This window comes from Tupaia chinensis, unplaced genomic scaffold, assembly GCF_000334495.1.
Source record: "Tupaia chinensis unplaced genomic scaffold, TupChi_1.0 Scaffold000430_1, whole genome shotgun sequence".
In the NCBI taxonomy this organism is placed as follows: Eukaryota; Metazoa; Chordata; class Mammalia; order Scandentia; family Tupaiidae; genus Tupaia; species Tupaia belangeri.
This window is the reverse complement of record NW_006159935.1, coordinates 1,542,729-1,560,220: the sequence shown is the minus strand read 5'-3', so window position 1 is coordinate 1,560,220 and position 17,492 is coordinate 1,542,729.

The window sequence follows — 17,492 nt, the reverse complement described above, 5'->3', positions numbered from 1 at the left end:
ATTAGCCTAGAAAGTCTGATTTCCCCACATTTACGTTGATTCTTCCTGGCAAGTTAATTTGGATTACACTCTACCAAGCCATATATATATATATATATTTTAATGCTTCTGACAGAAATTTGATCTCCTCAGAATTTCTGTGTTGCCTTGCACTCTCTCAGGACACCTTACTCTGTCTTTAATCTGACTTAGTTACATCTCAGCTTCAGTATTAGTAGGGAGGCTTCTTGGCTATAAGAAATGTATTATCTGCCTTTTCTCCACAGCTCCCTTGTGACTTTGTTTATTGACTTGAGGAAGGTAACAAGTTCGTGTGAAGTGTGTATGCATTTGCATTGCTGATGTTACAAGAGGAGTAATGGTTGAGAAATTTAGTGTTCTGGAAACGAACATGGGAATTCGAGTCAGAGAACTGACCGTGGGATTATGGCACACATCTTGAGGTACCTTTCATCATCTGAATCTTAGTTTAAATTTCTTATAAAATGAAGGAAATAGCAACTTACCTCATTAAGTCATAAATCTATCACAAAGTACTAATGAAAAGTCAAAGAAAGTATTGCTTTTATAAGTGCTTAGTAAATGTCTGTAAAACATTACTACAGCTAAGGCTTCTGAACTTTTATTTCAATAGGAAGTAAATACGAAGACTGTTCTCCTCCCCCAGTTTGTACCCAATGATGTGAATCTTAAGTAACTGGATATATAACAAGACTCCAGATGTAAATGTTGTGACCATATAAAACCACCAGAAATTGTTCAGTAAAAGCAGAAAGAAAAATCATCTCACAAATAGGGTTATACTCCTTCCTGTAGAATAGAATAGTTAAATTAATGGCTAAATCTAATTAAGAAACTGAGAAATTATAGCATGCCGACTGCCAATACTAAACCCAATGGACCGTGAGATAGGAATATGGCAATGCTCAAAAAGCACCTCACCATTGTTGAATACTAAGGCGTTTTGCTACCTATCTTTAGAAATAAAACAGCCCTTCCAATTACATTTTGCAATTTGTTATTGGTTAAAAAATTAACGACTTTTACTGTGATAAATGGGTCCTCACAGGTGACAAAGCACGGTTTTAATTAATAGTGACAGGTAAAGCTTTTACAGTCAGATTGAATTTATATGAGCAATTGTACAAAAATTATATTTTGATCATTACAGTTTTACATGGAGGCCAAGAGCGCTAATCATATACAGCTTAACCCCTGCCATTCTGTGGGGCGTGGGCAAATATATGACAATTATAAAATACGCTAACCAGTTGTCAAATAGGCTGTACCCTCCTGCCTTGATCCATATCCTTTCATCATGAATTAAAGGACAGGTTGGTATTTTTAATATTTATTTTATTCATGATAGAGAGCACACATGCATGCATGAGAGAGAGACAGACAGACAGACAGAGAGAAGCACACTCTGCTGAGTCTTGTCACACCAAGACCTCCTTTCCTGGGCCCTCCCACTGGCCAGGGTCTTGGGAACATACGGTTCTACGAGGTGTGTTTCAAGGATGACCTGGGATCTGACCAGCAGTCAACCATGGGCTTTTCGCACTGTAGTTCAGTTTGCTCTCAGCTGTGCTAGAAGCACGGGTCCCACATTTGAATCGAGAATTATCCGACTTTTGCACTTTCCTCTCTCGGACCTGGTGAAGAGAAGACCCCTTGCTTGTTGCCTGATCAAGTTCCTTTCTACCCCAGCCCAGGGCTGCATCACAAGGAGTCTTGTGCACTGCCTCTGAGGATTCATAACCCTAAAACTTGTCGCTACCAACTGGAAGTCCCAAAAAAGCCATTGGTTGTTTTTATTTTTTATTTATTTATTTTTTCCATAGGGTGTGTGCACTCACCAGAGAGAAGTAGAGAGAGACAGTGAGAGGGAAAGTGAGAAATCACCTCCCAGGGTCGTGTCCACACTTCATACATTTTCCTCCATTCTCCTTTTGGGATTTTGGGCATCCATGGACATATGCCCAACGTAATTTTTTAGGCCTCCAGGTACAGGACTCTAACTGCAGTTGTCCATGTGGGAGTCTAGTGCCTTAACCGCCATGCCACCCGTTAGCCCCTCACAAGGTTGTTTTTGGATCAGTCTTCTGGTATAGGGATGTATACTGCTGGCACTTGCTACCTTCAGTGGTGAGGACCAGGAAGGAGGTCTACGCAGGTCCTATGTTAAGGCTCAGGACCAGTAGGGCAGGCGATGTCAAAGGTCCAGGTAACTGCGGAATAGCCTACAAAGGCATTATAAGCTGCAGGGGGACACATTCATTTAGCATTGCTGATTCTTTTCCTCTGAAGAAACAAGATGTTAGAAAACTATAGTGAGGCCTTATAAAGTACAAAGTGAAGGAGTCCACATTGCCCAAGGGCAGAGGTGGGGACAGTCGTACATTAAACACTGGGCTATATTTCACAGAAGTTAATTATATAATGGCACCAATATCTCAGTGATATTAGGAAAAAATAAAACTTTATATTTAAACCAATGCATTATTCAGTGTATTAATAGTGTTTTAAAGACAAGGTTCTCAATAATGTGACTTCTGTTGTGTCGCTATATTTTAAAATATCGTATTTTAGATGTATTTGTAAGACACTTAGTTACTGAGAAATCCAAGTTCTGTGTGTCACGGACACAAAACACGCCAGATATTTAGACAGACGTTGCTAGTGCCGTGAGTTCATGTACTGGTCGGGAGAGTCTAGGCTTTTCTGTTAACAGTCATATTAATTCAGTGATTTAAAACAATAGAGTTACATTATTTTGTCCTTGATTTTTCTTAGTTTTTTCCTATAGGGCACATGCGCTCACCAGAGACAGACAGAAGAGGGAAAGTAAGAAGTCACTCCCCAGGAGGGATGGCCGCGCCTCAGTCCTTTCTCCTCTAGGCTCTTGGATTTGGGCATGCATGCAGGTGATTTTTGCATGCGCTGGCCCAGGACTCCCGCCACCCAGTCAGCCATGTGGGATCCAGCACCTTAACCTCCACGCCACCTGCTGGCCCAGTGCTTTATTTCTGAGTCACTGTTCCATAGCGACTCGTGCTAGAGCTCTGTTCTGCATCCTGGGCTTCTCACTCCGGGGTCCAGGCTGACAGTGCTCTTACCTCGTTGTCTTACAGGTTATAGGGACGAGGGAAAGACCTTCAGCGAGTCTTGCATGCCAATAGTGTGTTCAGCCAGGAGCGACATTTCTTCACTCCACAACTCATTGAAAATATTATCCATCCTAATCTTGGTGTCCCAGAGAAGATAAAATCGTAGTATTTGTTGTACAGGACTAATGATGAAGTCTGCATATTACTCACGTGTATCTGTCTAGGAAAGTGTGAGGGAGCTTGTACAGCAGATTGGTAACAATGCTTTTATTGAGGATAGAGTGGCGGTGGTATCTAGATTTTTAAAAATGTGTGTATTTTGTAGTACTTTCAAAATAATTTTTGAACTCAGGCCATCCATAAGATTAACTTTAAGTACAAATACTTAATGCAATGCTCATATATTGAAAATTAAAATATATTGTTCAACTAATATTAGTTTTGCTTTCATGCCATGCTAAACTAGTGAGGAGCATATTTTTTATTAAATTTAAGATTTGGTAGACTCAACACATATGGGTTTTTCAGGTATTTAATGAATGAATATTTATCTGATACTGTAAAGAATGAAAATGAAAATGCTGAAAGATGCAGTAGAAGATATGAACTTAGGGACCAGCAATTAGCGTAATGGCTATGTCGCTGAACTCCCATGTAGTCGATCGGGGTTCGAGTCCCGTACCCTGTGACTTAAACTTACACCAGGCATGTGTGTGCGTGTCCAAGATCCTGAGAGGAGAATGCAGGAGGAGGGATTGCGGCCTGACCATCCCCCCTGGGGGGTGATTTCTCTCTTTCTCTCTCTCTATCTCTCTGTCTTTCTGACAAGCACACACACCCTAAAGCAAAAACCTCTAAAAAAAAAGGAAGATATGAACTTACATATAATAGAAAAAGACTAACCAAGTCCCCAGTTCTTGACTTCTAGATTTTAGAACCTGCCTATTGCCGGGTTTCATGTATCACTTAATACACTATTGCTAGCTGTGTTTCTACTCACACTTGGAAAAAATGAAAACACTTTATTTTCCTGGATTTATGAATTTCTTTCTTCCTAGACTTTCAAGCACGGTCTAATTTTTTAGCATTCTAATATGTAAACCTAAGTTTTAAATGCAATGCTTCTGAATTACTTTTCATTGTTACTCACTACAAGTGAGTCATGTTGCTTAAAAGTAATTTAATTTTCTAAGCGTTTGGTTTATGAACACTCAGTAAGTCTGTGCTGGCAACAACTGTCGAATGCCCCACAGCTCACGAGTGCAGTGTCTCTGATAGCAGAGGTTTTGTTAAATTAATGAAAGCTTAATAATTAAATTTTTAATTGCATCTGTAAATTTTTCATTAACTGGAGGCTGGTAACAGTGAAGTTTCATTTTACCTGGGACACTTTGGAGGCAATGCATACATTCCTAGCAACCTATGAGCACATGAAGAGCTGGTAAAATACAAGAGTAAGCCGGGTAGTCTCGCGATTAGGGAAACGGTGCTTCCTGTGATACTCGGGGATCGATTCTGCTCTGAAGGTATTCCAGTTAGAACTGTTTTAAAGTACTGAGCCAGGGAAACTAAACTCTCTCGTGGGCAGGGCCTGAGTATCTGGGTACCAGTTTGAGACTCTAGAGCTCAGATCGTTGTCATGCACACGTATCAATTAGTCCATGCTTACAGACAGGGAGGTCCATACAGCGCCATTCTCTAAACTGTGCAAACTGGAAAAACATGAAATTAAGAGATGGAAAGTCCTTAGGAGGAGTAATGGCATTGATTTTCCTGCAAGTGCGTAGTTTCACGAGTTGTGCTTGCCTGGCTCTGATTTGGGATTTAAATGAAGCAGGATCATGTCTCACAGGTACCTCAACTCTCATGCTTTATAACTAAGAACCTACTGTGGACTTGGGAGTTTGTTTCTGGTGACAATGGGAGAAGCATCCATATGCAGCCTGCTTTTCAGGTCTGAGCAGCAGTTGGTAACAAGGCTTTTAGGGAGGATAGAGTGGCGGTGGTATCTAGATTTTTAAAAATGTGTGTATTTTGTAGTACTTTCAAAATAATTTTTGAACTCAGGCCATCCATAAGATTAACTTTAAGTACAAATACTTAATGCAATGCTCATATATTGAAAATTAAAATATATTGTTCAACTAATATTAGTTTTGCTTTCATGCCATGCTAAACTAGTGAGGAGCATATTTTTTATTAAATTTAAGATTTGGTAGACTCAACACATATGGGTTTTTCAGGTATTTAATGAATGAATATTTATCTGATACTGTAAAGAATGAAAATGAAAATGCTGAAAGATGCAGTAGAAGATATGAACTTAGGGACCAGCAATTAGCGTAATGGCTATGTCGCTGAACTCCCATGTAGTCGATCGGGGTTCGAGTCCCGTACCCTGTGACTTAAACTTACACCAGGCATGTGTGTGCGTGTCCAAGATCCTGAGAGGAGAATGCAGGAGGAGGGATTGCGGCCTGACCATCCCCCCTGGGGGGTGATTTCTCTCTTTCTCTCTCTCTATCTCTCTGTCTTTCTGACAAGCACACACACCCTAAAGCAAAAACCTCTAAAAAAAAAGGAAGATATGAACTTACATATAATAGAAAAAGACTAACCAAGTCCCCAGTTCTTGACTTCTAGATTTTAGAACCTGCCTATTGCCGGGTTTCATGTATCACTTAATACACTATTGCTAGCTGTGTTTCTACTCACACTTGGAAAAAATGAAAACACTTTATTTTCCTGGATTTATGAATTTCTTTCTTCCTAGACTTTCAAGCACGGTCTAATTTTTTAGCATTCTAATATGTAAACCTAAGTTTTAAATGCAATGCTTCTGAATTACTTTTCATTGTTACTCACTACAAGTGAGTCATGTTGCTTAAAAGTAATTTAATTTTCTAAGCGTTTGGTTTATGAACACTCAGTAAGTCTGTGCTGGCAACAACTGTCGAATGCCCCACAGCTCACGAGTGCAGTGTCTCTGATAGCAGAGGTTTTGTTAAATTAATGAAAGCTTAATAATTAAATTTTTAATTGCATCTGTAAATTTTTCATTAACTGGAGGCTGGTAACAGTGAAGTTTCATTTTACCTGGGACACTTTGGAGGCAATGCATACATTCCTAGCAACCTATGAGCACATGAAGAGCTGGTAAAATACAAGAGTAAGCCGGGTAGTCTCGCGATTAGGGAAACGGTGCTTCCTGTGATACTCGGGGATCGATTCTGCTCTGAAGGTATTCCAGTTAGAACTGTTTTAAAGTACTGAGCCAGGGAAACTAAACTCTCTCGTGGGCAGGGCCTGAGTATCTGGGTACCAGTTTGAGACTCTAGAGCTCAGATCGTTGTCATGCACACGTATCAATTAGTCCATGCTTACAGACAGGGAGGTCCATACAGCGCCATTCTCTAAACTGTGCAAACTGGAAAAACATGAAATTAAGAGATGGAAAGTCCTTAGGAGGAGTAATGGCATTGATTTTCCTGCAAGTGCGTAGTTTCACGAGTTGTGCTTGCCTGGCTCTGATTTGGGATTTAAATGAAGCAGGATCATGTCTCACAGGTACCTCAACTCTCATGCTTTATAACTAAGAACCTACTGTGGACTTGGGAGTTTGTTTCTGGTGACAATGGGAGAAGCATCCATATGCAGCCTGCTTTTCAGGTCTGAGCAGCAGAGGACAGAATCCTAGGTCAAAGCGAGGATCACGAAGGAAAGAAGTCCTCGGGGAAGCACAAGCAAAGCTAGCATGTTACTCGTCTGCGTTTTCTTTCTAAGCACGCCAGCAGCAAGCCTCATTATTTTCCTATTTCCAGGTTCAGGTCAGTTAATGGGGTTAAAAGAAAAATGGAAGCCAAAGGGATTTTTCCCCAGAGGAGCCTCTTTACCATTCTTATCTCTTACGTACTCTTAAGGTGTACTCAGTACTCTAAGTGTGGACCTGCTTACCCTTGCTACTGCAATTGTTCTACCGAGGTGATGAGTCACCATGGAGTAAAAGCTCAGTCAATGTTACCAAAGGACGGAAAGTTAGGGACCAGAACCTGACTGGCTGCAAGGTTGTCGGGATGCCTCTCAACATACAGAGCCACTGCTTTTCACATCCCCCAGAGTGGGGACAGTACTTGTTCCAAGTCTGGAGTGGCACTGAGACCAAGGCTATCACTAAGTGGGTCAGGATGAACAGCAGAAAACGGGGGGCACAGAACAACGCAGGCCGTTTTACTTCTGAGTCTGACATTTGCTAAGAGTCACAGTGTGTTATTTGGTTCATGCTTTCAAGAAACGTTAAAAAATGAACTGAGTACAGAACAAAAACTACATAGACGTGGACATGGACATAGACGTCTATGATCGAGCCCAATAATCCACCGTATGAGGTATGTGCTGATCGTGGCGCCGAGTGTTTTTGTTTGGGGGATTTGCTTTGATTTTATTGATTTCAATTCATATGTTATTTAAGTGAGGTGAACATGATGCTTGGACTTCCATCTAAGGAAACTGACTCTTAAAGAAGGTAAAAGGCTTGCCTAAGAACACATCGCTAGAAAACAGAGGTAGGATTCAAAACCATGTTTGTTTATTTTCCAAGTTTAAACTGTCTACTTCCTCTTAGCGTGGTTAAGCTAGCTATGGTCACAAGTCTTACCCATGAAGCTTGTCTAAACATGTAGCATAGAGTACATTTAGGGTCTAGTCGAGGCTGCCTGGGTTCAGGTTCTGGCTCTGCCAACTGCTTGTGACCTCAGATTATTTTACTTTTTTGAACCTTAGGTAAAATAAGGATAATATAATTTCCTTCCTGGGAGCCTCATTTATATGAAATGAGTTGACACATAGAAGAGGATGAGACCAACTGCTCTCGCCCACAGTGAGTGCTCCATAAACAAGAGGCGTCCTTGCTTTCCTCAGGTACACGGCAGCCCCACAAGTAAGAACGAGGCACTAACTGTATAAGTAAACGAACGATTGTGACTTCTTCCCTTAAAACTTGAGGTGTTAGAATTTAATTCTATTAAAGTGAAAATAAGGAATACACAATCTATTAAATAAGAAATTAACATTATACTTCAAAACAGGCTGATAAGGGTCAGGAGAAACATAAAACTAAGAAGATATGATGAAGAAAGAGGGGGAAAAAAGACAGTGAGAGACCTCTATAGCAGCGGGTGGGTCAGAGACAATGATACAAGTAAAGACAAAGAAGCAAATGGAGGCGAGAGACTGTTCACCAAGTGATACAATTAGCTTTTGATTTACAATGAACACGATGAAACGGGACTGTATTTTCCCAATTCTAGGCAAACATCACTATATCCTCTCTTTGTTTTTACTCAAAAAGAATCCGAAATTAAGTTTCCCAAAAATATTTGTCCAAGTATCATTGGACACTCTGTGATAATGTGGGATCAAAATAAAACAGAAGTTAGATCCCAAATAAATGTCAACCAGGAAAATGTATCCTTACTTAATAAAATGCTACATTATTTGGGTTTCTAAATTATTAAGACACTTGATTTAACAACTTAGTTTTCTTTAGTCATTAAAACAATCTTTTTTCTTTTTTCAATCTTTGGAGAGCAAAGTCCTAAGGAATTAGTGTGCTAGAATGTTAGCTTAGGAGAGTGGTCCCAATGTTAGATTTGTATTCTCAAAGTTGGTGCTAAACCGTTGATAATTGGCCTCCTTTTTTTTTTTTTTAAAGCGTCGCAAATTATTTCCATTTTTAAAATGGTATGAATTCTATGCTGAGTAGACAGATTGCCTGGCTTCCTTCACCACCTACTATTATGATGACTGAATAATGACCTTTCTGTATTCTTATATGACCTTTCTGTATTCTTCATCCTTATGGTAATGAAGTAGTCTAATAGAGGCAAAGTGTTTAGAATAGAGCCTTACACCCATCCGTACTCAATAAATGCTATCAGCAATAGCTTTTATATACATGACTATATTCTTCAGCTTATTTCTATAAAACAAATTACATATATACCCACTAGATATGGTAAAAAACGCTTAAACAATATATGACTTCATGTATGGCTTTATTCCTAAAGAGTTATCCTTTTCATGCTTGTCTCCTGAGAACAAGCTAGAGAGGCCTCAAGGATACAAAGATAAAGGAGAAAGATAAAGGGAAACTTAGACTGAGGAAAGAAGAGAATAAATGTGAATGTAAAGAGTAATGGAAATATGTTTGCAACTAGAATCTACATTATTACAAAGACAATAATGTCCTTTGAAGCTATTAGCTTTTTAAGGTTCGAATTACAGCGTTAAATTGGTTGTAATGATTAGTTGTAACAGTATCTTTTAGAAACACTTGTATTGTTCATGTTATTGTCTTAGCTGAGAATGTCTTAGAAATGGAATGCAAATGTTGATAGCTCTAGGGATAGAAACTTTCATTCAAATCTTCAGTAGGTATTAACAAAAGTTTTATTTAATAGCATGGATGCTGTATGATGACTTAGTGTTCAAAATTTAATTCCATCACTGATAACTACCACCCAGGTTAACCTCTCTGTGCCTCGAGTTGTTCAACTAAAAAATGGGATGGGTAGGTACTATGGCCTGTGGTTAAGGCAGCTGGATCCCTCATGGCTAACCAAGGAGTTGGAGTCCCAGACTCAGTGGCCTGAGAATTGCTGGGTGCACGTGTGTGCATGCCCCAAAGAGGAAGAGATGGAGAAGACTCTTTGCAGTGTGACCTTCCCCAGCAGGAGTGGAGATGGTGGTGGTACTTTTCCTGTTCCCTCTTGTCTCTGTTTCTGTCTCTCTCTTTCTCTCTGGCAACTTCTCATGCCCTCTAGCAATAAATAAATAAATAACGAGGCCAATGGTAGTGTCAATCACAAACGGTTGTAGGTTGTTGGAGAATAATTATACTAATACAGGTAAAGGAGTTAGAACTGTCCCAGAAACTGTCTTTGTATTTCATAGGTGTAACTAGCTTTATGCTGAATTAATCCTTAGGCTAGAAGAGTGATGACAGAGATGCTTGCTATACGGGGTCTCGAGCAGTTTGCAAGTCAACTGGAGAAGTCTAAAGAGTAAAGGACTCTGACAGTACAGCACGGTCATTGTGCTGAGACTGAGAGGGATACGTACAGGTGGCTGCTAGAGCCAAAAGTAAAGGAACCCATTCATTTGAGGGAATGAAGCCTGAAGAACATGAACCATGAAATCCATTCCAAAAGCACTAGATTTAATGCAAGAAGAGAGCGGGGAAAGATAGCAAAGCTTGATTGAACTTCCTGTGCCCAGAATACTTTTGGAAAAATTCAAATAGTCTAAAATTGTTGGAGAAGAATGTGGGGTAGGCTGAGGAGGTGGAGGAATTGGTAAAAGATGAGAAGATGAGGGAGCAGGTGAAGATCAGAAGGATTTTTTTTTTCCTGTTAGTGAGGTTAGATTTCTAAGAGTTTCTCAGAATAATCACATGATGAGATGTAAGCTTTAGATTTCTCTTCTCTTTCCTTTGGTACAGTAAGAAAGAAAGCAAACTTTCCAGCAAGGCAGTTCCTTTGGAGGGCTTTCTGAAATCCTGCAGGAGGTGGTCACAGTCCTTCAAAAGGCATGAGAAGCACATGCACTCTATTCAGGTGCAATCAAGACGACTTGATCACCGGCCAGCTCCGTGGCCTGGGGGTTAAAGCAACCAAGTCCCACGTGGCCAACTGCTCAGTTCGGGTCCCAGACCTGGTGGCTTGAGCAATACGCCAGCTCCATGTATGTATGCCTGCCCAGAATCCTGAGAAGGAAGGGGATGGAGAGAGAGGGATTGTGGAGTGACAGAGTGATGGTTCCTCATGGTGGGGAGGGAGGGATGCTTTCTCTTCTCCCTCTCTCTCTTTCTATGACTCTCTCTGGTGAGTGCACACACCCTTTAGCCAAAAATAAATAAATAAATAAATAAATAAATAAATAAAAAAGGCTTGATGACTTGACGTTTACTCACTTCTTTAAGAAAGTTTATTTATTTATTTTTAAATTTACCTCTAATCCCTGCATATCTTCACAGGACACAGCATTTTTTTTCCTCAGCATTAATATGGTGCATATTAGCCAAGTCAAAGACGTTCCCATACACATTACCAACCACAGGCAACTTTTCATGTTTGTACCTAGTACGGTTTGTGGGTTTGGCCTGGCCCCCTCCCTCCCATCCTCTGTTACCCCACTGTCTTCTACACTGTCTATTGGCCTGTTTACTTTCCTATGCACAAACGTAGACACTGCCATTTGTTTCTGTCCAATAACAAATATACCATAATACATAAATAATAACACTTACGTTCAATGGCCTTTATAGAAATACCTTTTATGCCCAGTTCCAAAATCATTATATAGACTATTTCCATGCGAGGTGTATTACGCTTGTGTTTCTAACACCAAGATAGTAAACAATGTAAAATGCCTGATCTCTTTCCTGCTTCTATAAGCAGTGATTTGCTTAATGTGATTCATCTCACTTTAAAAAGAGCTCTGATGTTTGAGGGTCCTGGTTTGCACTATCGTAGAAAAGAGAAGGGAAGCTACTTCAGAAGGAACGTTTTGTATTCTTTTTGTTGTAAGCACCCTGCACTTCTGTTTTCTCTTCCTTTATACTTTGAATAGGGCATAAAAGTTCTTCTCGTGCTTCCTGATAGTATATTGCTGAGGAAAAAATTAAATGATGTAAATAAGTAGCATCTATTGGCTGGGCAGATGGAAAGTTTATTAGTCACGTATATGTTAATACAAAGGATTCCACACACTGCTTTGGTCTATAGTTTAAATGGGAAAAACAAAAAAACAACAACAACAAAACTGTTACTCTGTCTATACTTTTTGTGTCACTATACTAGAAAAACTTATTTCTTGACCAGCATTTAGTGTAACGGCTATGTCATTGGACTCCAATGTATTCGACGTGGTTCGAGTCCCAGACCTGGTGGCTCAGACTCACTCTGGGCACGTGTGTGTGTGTGTTTGCCCAAGATCCCAAGAGGAGAATAAAGAAGAAAGGACTCTGGTGTGGCCATCTACCCCGGGGGGGGGGGGGAGTGTGATTTCTCCCTTTCTGTCTCTCTGTCTCTTTCTGGTGAGCGCACGCGCCCTATAGCAAAAACCTCTACAAAAACAAACAAAAAAAAGCTTGTTTCTTTATTTAGATTTTGATTATTATATTTCAACTCTTGTTTCACAGAGAATGTTTAAATATAGTACTATAGAGTGCTGTTTTAAAGTATTTGGAGGACTTTTTAAGATGCCTAATAAACATGTTTACAATGGCCAGAAATACTCATAAAACAATTCTATGATTGATGTAAAAAACCTTTGAATTATTTTGCAAAACAATTGAGCAAGTCTGCCATTTTATTGGTTTTCTGTCAGAATTATCTATATGTAAGAGGTGATAGAGACAGTGAATTTGCACTTTTAGAAAAGGGCTTCTAAGGACTTCATCTTTATTGGCATTTCTAATTTCTGAATTTAACTAAACTAGTTCTGATTTTCTAGAAAGATGGGTCACAGGTTTGGTAGATATAGTTATTTTACTGAAAGATGTGAGTCCTTGGCCGTAGGTAGTTTATTTTACGTGTATATGCGCACACTCACACACACACCCTGTGCACACATCCTGTCATTCCAGTTGGAAGCACTGGTTATGTAATCCCTGAGACTGTGACTTATTCCAGCCTCAGGCTCTCTCCTCTGCGGCAGCCTAAGTGCTACTAATATACCGGAAGCAAAGGCAGCAGGGTCATCCCCTGAAGACCTCTGGACGCCCCCAGTGGAGCTCATCAGAGCCCATTCAGGTTTACCCTGAGGGGTCAGCCGATGCACTGCCTGATACTCCCTCTTCCCAGTGACTGAGTGCAGAGCTTCAGCAAGACACCCACTCCTGCTGGCTCGAGAAAAGTGTTATTTTAATGATGATTATAATGAGCTTTAGGGCTGCTGGGGGCCAAATGTATCCTTAAGTCGGAGAAAGAACTCTACAATCAAGGTGAACTATAATGTTGCTTAGATTATTATTTGATGTTAGCCTTTTAATTAGTTTTTTTTTTTTCCCCATCTTTACTCATTTACTGCCTACTGTTCCAAGGTGAATAATTGCCATAGATCTTTAGGAGGGTACCATAGCGACAGAAACTCCCTGACAGCACTGACAGACTGGGGTGGGGGTGGCGATGCGCCTCAGACCATTTATCCCGACACGGTAACCCATGAAGACTGAAGCCTGGATCCCAGCACCTGCATTCATTGCTCGTGTTAGGTTTCCCCTCCTGCAGCTCTTACAAGTTACTTTTATTAAGTAACCCTAGGTTTTGCAGGTGACATTATTAAACTCATCCTTGGCACTGAGGGTCATGAGAAGTTGACTAAAGAAACATCTAATAAAAGCAACTAGTCACCTGACCAAGGCTGGCTTAGCAATCACTAGAGTTAGTGGATTTTAGGGTGAACTGCAGTCTTTAATAGAATTTGAGGTAATCTGTTCCAAAATGATTATATTTATTTTGACTTCTGCCAAATGTTAATACAGTTGAAAATTTTAAGCAAAAATAAGTTCAAGACTTAGTATTTTTAAGCTGTTTATATATTTTAAGGGAAATACATTGAATTGGTACTTGTTTGTTTCTACTTTTACCAAAATAATTAATTAGCTGGTTAATCTAGGAATGCTGGAGAGGACCGGAACTAGATGTCCGTCCAAGCTTACTGTGTAATAGTTCTTGCCCAGCTGCTTTCAGGCTGTTTAGGCTGTGATCCATAACTAACAATATACTTTACCTATGCGTGTAAATTTACAACAGGGCACAAGTTTCACAAAATAATACCCTTACTGCAGTGAAATCGACATTCTATTCTGTATTATTTCATTAAAAATTGTTGATTGCAAATTAGTAAATCAAGTTTACAATCTATGGACAGGTCTTAATTTATAAAACATTGCTCTAGACCACAAGTTAGTTATAAACCTTAGAAGAGAGGAAGGTACACAATTAATTTCTTTTTTTAAATAGAGATATTTCATTTAACTTTATTTACTTATTTTTTAATTTTACCAAAAGGGAGAGAGAGAGAGAGAGAGAGCGAGAGAAAGAGAGAAAACAAGCTGCCTTGTATAAGACTCAAGCCGCGGTCAACCATGTGGGTGTCCAGCATCCTTAACCACCATGCCACTTGCTGGCCTGACAATTTCTTCCTTATTTTTTTTAGAATTTTTTATTCATTCATTCATTTATTTTTAATTGGACCAGAGAGAGACATAACAGAAAGAGAGAGAGAGAGAAAGTGAGAAAACAAGTCACCTGGTCTGGGACTTGAACTGTGGTCAATCATGTGGGAGTATCCAGTGCTTTAACCACCATGCTACCCACTAGTCCCCTCCACAGTTAATTTCTAGAAGTCCCTTTCTAGACAATGCAGCAGATCTTGGCCTGCAAGTCTTGCCTGACAGATCCAGGACAATGCGCTTCTGACCAGGTCAGTAGATACAGCATCTACCTGTGTGACCCCATTGAACGTTTGGCTTGATATGACGCAGATTTTCGTTATTGTTGTTTCAGGTTTTGCCATAGGGTGCATGCACTCGCTGGAGAAAAACTTGTTTAAAAATAAGTTTCATTTCCCTTTTTTTTTTGAGAGGTTTTTGCTATAGGGCGCATGCGCTCACCAGACAGATAGAAGAGAGAGACAGAGAGACAGAAAGCGAGAAATCACCCCCCAGGGGGGATGCTCACGCCACAATCCCTTCTCCTCCATTCTCTCGGGATCTTGGGCACGCACGCACACACGCCCGGCGTGAGTTTTAAGCCATCGGGTCCAGGACGCGAACCGAGGTCGACTGCGTGGGAATCCAGTGACATAGCCACTATGCTAACTGCTGGTTCCCTCATTTCCCTTTTATCCAAATGACCAAAGGTCATTTGTTTTTTCCTCCTGTATATAAATGGGTATTGATACCATGAGACATAAAAACAAGTTTAGCTGAGAGAAATTAACAGGGATTTCTAAACTGTATATTAAGGCTTATTATAAGTCTGCTTCTGTGACAGGCAGTGCTGGTTTTTAGTATATTATAGATTATTTGCTTAGAAAGAATAAAACATGTTAAATAGGGAAGTAGGAGTGGTGATCTTTTAATCCTGTTTGAGCTCTAGGAAAAAAAAATGAAAATGTCTTTCATTATACCATGCTTATTAGGAAGGTAATTCCACAAAGGAGAAAACAGAACAAAACTAAATGTTTTATTTGTATTTTCATGCAAATACATGTTAGACATTCTAGATCTTTAGATCTTACGTTTAAGTCTTTCTACTAGCAAGGGCCATTGAGAGTTTAATATATTCTTATTGCTAGTATTATGGAATCTCTTTGCAGGCTTAGTGCCATGATTTGGAGATTGAGTAATAAACTAAGACTTGATACCAACTTCCTGTAACATTTCTACATCTAGGGAGATAATTATTTGTAAAATTAATGCTACTGACATTTATGTGTAGTCATGATGAGAAAAAGTAAACCGTATGTGAGAGGTAGACCCAAGCACCATACCTAATCTTGGGCATTAGGAATGACTGACTACCTTGAGGACTGATATTTTACAGAATCCGAAAGGATGAATGGGAAGTAGTGACCAGGCAAAGGGTCAGGTAGAACATTTCAGGTGAAGAGAACCGCACTGGTAAAGAGTCTATCCTTTCATTGTTAAGATACATGTTTGTTGAGGGGAGTGGGTGGCATAATGGTTAAGGTACTGAACTCCCACATAACTGACCATGGTTCAAGTCCCAGACCTGGTGGCTTGAGACTCACACTGGTCGTGTGTGTGTCCATGTCCAAAATCCCAGGAAGAGAATGGAAGAGAAGGGATTGCAGTATGGCCAACCCCTCCAGGGGGGGATTTCTTGATTTTTCTCTTCCTGTCTCTGTCTCTGTGGTGAGTGTACACTCTCTGCAGCAAAAAATCTCTTTCTCTCAAAAAAAGAAACCAAATAAATACATGTTTGTTGAGTATTCATATACAGATCAGCACTATTATCTTAGCCTGTTTCAAGAATTATTTTCTCTTTAAAGGAAGCTGCAAGTCTCCACAATGAAACCATAAACATATTTACAAGTTATTTAGGGGAAAAATGTTAGAAACTGAACATTTTACATCATGGCTCCAGTCACCACAAAATGAGCTTAGAGTTTTCTTGCCTAACCCAAGTGACCTTATGTCCAATGAAAAAGTGCATCAACAAAATTTAATATCACTTGTGATTTCTAATATCCAAAAAAGATAGCCAGGTCCATGAGAGGGCTTTTTTTTTTTTTTTTTTTTTTTAGTATCTTGGGTAAGGCTCATTAAAATATATTTTCTAAGTAAGCCCTATAGTTTTACATTTTTTTATTTTTTTTAAGAGTGATTTTTGCTATAGGGCACATGTGCTCACCAGAGAAACAGAGATATAGAAGATGAGGAATCACCCCGCAGTGGGGATGGCCAGGCCACAAGCCCCTCTCCTCCATTCTCCTCTCGGGATCTAGGGCATGCACGCAGTCATGCTGGCGTGAGTTTTAAGTTGTCAAGTCCAGAACTTGACAGCAGTTGACTACACAAGAGTTCAGCAACATAACCATTACACATAGTTTTAAGGTACATAATCATTTACTTAATTTTTGATTTCAAATTTTTCAGTTTTGGCTACCAAACTCAAAGATAAATGATAAATATGGAATAATATACAATAATAACACATGATCATAATAATGTGAATTACTCTCTGTCATGTACTACTTTTAGTATATTTACAAATTATTCTACTTTGCAACAACCCAATGTGTTTTTCAAAGGCAAAACACGTTATATAAATTTTATGTTATTATTTAGAGAGATTATTACAGAGGGCCTAGAGGTAGTGTGAACATTTTAAAGCTAGAAAATATGTTTATTGCTTCTGAGAAAAATTATAAAATGATTTTTATCATCTCTGTAGCATAGTACATCCACTAAAACCAGCCTGCTCTATACACTATACACAGATATTTAATCATTTTAATCGATTCGGAAAGTGGTCCCCAACTGACCAGGATAAAGTATCAGGCATGCTTCGGTGTTGGGTACGAAGCTGGTGTGATGCAATAAACATTCCAAATATATGCTAGGTAAGAAAAGGGTTCCATGGGGCTGGCAGGTGGCTTGGTGGTTAAGGTACTGGGCTTCCACAGGGCCAACTGCAGTTCAAGTCCTGGACCTAGTAGCTTGCTTTCTCACTTACTCTCTCTTTCTGTCTCTCTCTGGTGAGCACACATGCTCCTGACCAGGATAAAGTATCAGGCATGCTTCGGTGTTGGGTACGAAGCTGGTGTGATGCAATAAACATTCCAAATATA